The sequence below is a fragment of the Hesperophylax consimilis genome, unplaced genomic scaffold, assembly GCF_061612785.1.
Source record: "Hesperophylax consimilis isolate HC1 unplaced genomic scaffold, BYU_Hcon_1.0 scaffold_39, whole genome shotgun sequence".
Taxonomy (NCBI): domain Eukaryota; kingdom Metazoa; phylum Arthropoda; class Insecta; order Trichoptera; family Limnephilidae; genus Hesperophylax; species Hesperophylax consimilis.
Window position 1 is genome coordinate 449,413 of NW_028301269.1, and position 4,919 is coordinate 454,331.

Here is a 4,919-nt window from a genome sequence, read left to right on the forward strand (position 1 = left end):
TAATACATTTAGAGTCCTCTATACAATGCAGTTGTTTAAATTACGTATTAAGTGATAAAAAAATATACAATATTATAATAATGATTGAAGAAGAAGATAATACTAATAAATCTACACGAAACATGAAACAGAACAAGACACATTAGATAAGAAAAAGAAAATAACGGGTCAGCTAGGAATTGAATCCAGAATCTTTTGTCTTACCTAGACAGCATTTTAACTACTCGACCATTGAGACTTAGTTATTAAACGTAATATTTTTCGATATCATTTTTCAAAATCAGAATTAATGATCACAAAGTTTCTAATAAACTTGTTTTGTAACCTAGATAATGTCTCGGAAACACATATACATTTTTTATTTATTTGGACTAGCTATAATTCGTTAAATAATTACATTACAATTCATTACATACAAGGTAAACAAATCAAGTTTATTTAATTGAGGACTTTTCACAGACATACTAGATTACAATAAGAAAATAAACAATATAAAACTCGTAAATTAAATGTGACCGAGCTACTGTCCTCTGCGAGAACTCAGTCGTAATGTGAGAAGGTACTGAGACGCGCGGGACCAACGTAGAACAAACTAGAGTGGCAGAGGAGATAGTTGCGTTGTAAATTCATACGTTCAAAAAAAGAGTTTAGCATCACATAAATTGTTATTTAGTTTTATGAGTCCGCACGTGACGTTTTAAATATGGCTTTCGTGAACATGTATAGGTACATTCAGAACAGGAAAACGGTTTTTCTGCAGTATGGGTAAGCATGTGACGTTTTAAAGATCCCTTCATAGATGATAAATAGCTGCAGTAGGAACATGAATAAGGTTTTTCTCCAGTATGGGTAAACATGTGATCTTTTAGATTTCCCTTCTGAGAACATGAATAACTGCATTCGGAACATGAGTAAGGTTTTTCCCCAGTATGGGTAAACATGTGAACTTTTAGATTTCCCTTTCGAGAACATGAATATTCGCATTCGGAACATGAATAAGGTTTTTCTCCAGTATGGGTAAGCAAGTGAAGTTTTAAAGTTGCTTTTCGAGAACATGAATAGTTGCAGTCGAAACATGAATAAGATTTATCTCCAATATGGTTAAGCATGTGACGATTTAATGTTCCACTTTGAGAACATGAATACTTGCAGTAGGAACATGAAAAAGGTTTTTCTCCAGTATGAGTAAGCATGTGAATTTTTAAAGTTCCCTTTCGGGAACATGAATAGTTGCAGTTGGAACATGAAAAATATTTTTTTCCAATATGGTTAAGCACGTGACGATTTAAAGTTCCCCTTTGAGAACATGAATAGTTGCAGTCGGAACATGAATAAGGTTTATCTCCAGAATGGATGCGCAAGTGCAGTGCTAACGTTGACTTGAATGGGCAAGAGTAGTTACAAAGGGAACATGAATAGGGTTTATCTTCAGGATGCGTCTTCAGATCCGTTATTAAGTCTGAAAAACATAAAAACTTAATAAGCATATATCTAAAATGAAAACGAAAGAACAAAAAATGAATTCATTCAAATAAAAATCTATTTTACCTGCTGTCTGGGTAATATTTTCAGAGCGCTTTAAGCATTTATTTTTAACAACCGGTAGATGTATGTCAACTTGCTTAGAAGGTATTTGCCCTTCATCTCCTTGGGGTCCTGTTTCTTCCTTGATCATTCCTTCAGTCTCTACAATAATGCGATCTGGAATAACAAAACAAAAATTGCTTTAAGTGATCGTAGCTTTACTTTTACTTTAGTATCGGTATGTTGCGAATACACGACTCAATAAGCACAAAGTTTACAATGTAAAATATGATCACATGTAAAATCCATGAAGGATCTCAGTGTCGTCTTTGACAATATATCGCAGATAACTCAGTCATACTACAAACTTCTTGGGTTTATAGTCAGAACATGCAAGCAATTTAACTACCAAGAAGCAAAAACTAAAACTAACAAACTAACCATCATGCCGTTTCAAATACCTCGGTCTTGGCACACACACATTAATATTCATACATCGTCTCATAAATATTCTTCTATTATTTTAACTCTTGACGTGGACCGACTCAAGTGTCTGGTTCACTTGGTCGTGCCATGTCTTCCTCGGGCCTCCCCAACTTCTTCTACATTTCACATTTGCGTTATATATTCTCCTTAAATTTCTTACTTCGTGCATTCCCCCTCCATGCCTAAAACATCGGAGCGTTTCTTTCTTAATCTTACTCATTACGCTTACATCAGCCTTGCATTCTTTACGGATCTCTACATTTCTCACATGATCATACATGGTTTTACCACACATATGACTCAGGAACCTCATTTCTACAGCATTCAGTCTATTTTCATATTTTCTATGCCAGTTCCATGACTCTCTGCCATAAAGCATATCGGTATTTTTTTGTGGAATGCTAACTTCGCTTCTTTGGACAATTTTTTTTTAACGCAAACCGCCCTCCATTAATGGAGTTACCTGCATTTACTCTTCATTCAATATCTTTATCAGCCTTCCCATCTCTCGTTAACATAAAAACACAACCGCATCCACCTGCTCCAAGTATTCATCATTCACAACTATATTACACCCCGTTATCGTAATGCTAGTTAATAAAATATCGATGATTTCGACTCAAACTCCACCTCTCTCCGCCAGAAAACCCGTAGGTGATACTACAAACATACAAATGGGTCGCGAAGGTAAAAAGGTTCCCGCCCCTGCTGTAAAGCAATATTATAAAGGTAAAACAAATACTACAAAAGGCAGTAAAACTAACAGCTGTCCTTACTTCGCGCATCTGAAACACCTTCGAAATGTACGCAATGTAACTTACTAGTTGGCTGAACAATCTCTTCGTACTGCAAACATTCTTTCTTTACAGCCGGGAGGTAGACTTCCACATCTATATACGGCATTTCCTCTTCCTCGGACCTTGGCTCAGTCTTGATGGAAACACTCTCTGGGTTGGCAAGATCCATGGTAAGCGTCCTGTTATGTAACTACAATTGATCTCAGCTCAACTAAAGTAGAACTGTAACAAAACATTAAGCAATTAGTCCAATCTGAGCCGTTATAGAGGAGGTACAAACATAGTAGACATAGAAATTATCATTTTATTATTAACATACTGTACCATTCTGCAATAAAAGGCACGTTAACCATTAAAATGACATAAGCGCGACCGCTCAGTTAAGAATTTGACAGAAAAATCGTAATGTTTGCATAGCAAATACATGTTTTATTTTTATTAATTATCGTTCGACGGTACACTACCAGTTGCTTACTACTACTACTACTACATTCTCTTAATTTGCCACACTTAAGGCAGAATCATCAATTTAACGTACATGTAGTTTTGCGTGAATTGAACGGGTAGTCTCGAAAATTACTAATAAAATACACACTAACATCGTTGTAATGTACAAAAATGGTAGATGGAATAGTCACATTATATTGTAAATCAACAATGAAAAACAACTATTTCAGTAACTGAAAATAGAAAATAATGCATTTTGACAGCTACTTTGTAAAAAAAAACTGTTGTGTTTTCTGCACTAACCTTAAAAATTTAACATCAACCACAAAATCCGATAACTGAACAATAGATTTTAATTTTAATGAAATAACTATTGGAATACACAGTTTTTAAATTCCGGTCATTTAGTTTTTTACGAAATAGCCACACAAAATGCATTATTTTCCATTTTCGGAAACTGAAATACTTACTTATCTAAATAATACACAATGGTTTTCTATTAAAAGTACGTATTTACCGTGTTCTTATTTTCGGTATATTTGCCTTGTTATCTAACCTCTAATTGATACGATGTGTTATATTTATTTTTAATGTGTATTAACCGTGTCCTATTTTTCTGTACATTGACTAAATAAACAAGGAACAAACTCAGATAATCTTGCCTGTCACCTGGTTGGTGTTAGTTAGCACAGTTTGTATATCGCGGATGCTCTAAAACTGAAAAATCTACTGTTATCGTCAATATTTATATACTTTATAATTACAATAAATAATGCCCAACTAAGGAGTTAAGGTGTTACTTGTAGATTAGAGTTTTGTAATTCCGTAGTGTTGAAGAAACGTCACTAGAAAATTAGAAATGCTTGAATACGTGAATAATAAAAACTTTAGTATAAAAGTGTAATTGTTATTAAAATAACCTCAGGTCATACACATTTGACAAAATCTGTTTAGTTTTTAAGATGATCCTTTACAGAAGGCTTCGGAACAATTATTTTCGCGGTAAGAGAATGAAAGAAAAGAAGACGTCGTAAATTGACATATCCATAGACAACAGCCAATTAAAGAAAATAATCATAAAGTAAGCACCGGTCGTTCCTGTTTGCTGAAATATTAAATCGGAATATGTTAGCCCCGATAGTTTAAGTATGTTGTGAGCCTGAAGGTAATGGGGAAGGGAAGGACATGCGGAGATTGACGGTTGGAAAAATAAATTTATTAGGGATTAATCTTCATATTATTAATACTCGCGTTCTGCCACATTTTTCACCTTCAATCGAAAATGCTGTCAGAAAAATCAATTCTGTCGAAAATCTCGAAATCGAAAGCGAAGTTTGTGACAAAGTCACTACCTAACGATGTTAGTGTTTTTTAGTACATTTAACATTGTATTGTTATGGTTATCACATTATGAAAACAAGGAGAACAAGATCAAACAGTTATCCAATGTCGTCAGTTCCACGCGTCGCGGGACCCGAGGCGCGGAAAGCAGAGAAAAGATGAACAGAAGCTCGCATCAGCAGGTTGCTCTAACGTCAACTCTAAAATAAGTGGTTAGCTTCTTAACTCGTTTTCTAAATAACCTAACTCTTTTTAATACAACAGTACCTACAGTTATTTCTTTAGGAACCGGCTATTTTCGTATCGAAATCCTGTTTTTATTTC

The 4,919-nt window shown here is 34.5% G+C and overlaps 1 long non-coding RNA gene across 1 annotated transcript; it reads right to left on the reverse strand.

Annotated features, from left to right (window-relative positions):
* Nucleotides 1-482: 482 nt before the first annotated feature.
* LOC149408997 (uncharacterized) lies at nucleotides 483-4,245 on the reverse strand. Its single transcript, XR_016305314.1, has 4 exons — nucleotides 3,772-4,245; nucleotides 2,832-3,029; nucleotides 1,549-1,701; nucleotides 483-1,459 (listed from the first exon to the last, which is right to left on the reverse strand). It is a non-coding gene; the product is annotated as an uncharacterized LOC149408997 (long non-coding RNA).
* Nucleotides 4,246-4,919: the final 674 nt, after the last annotated feature.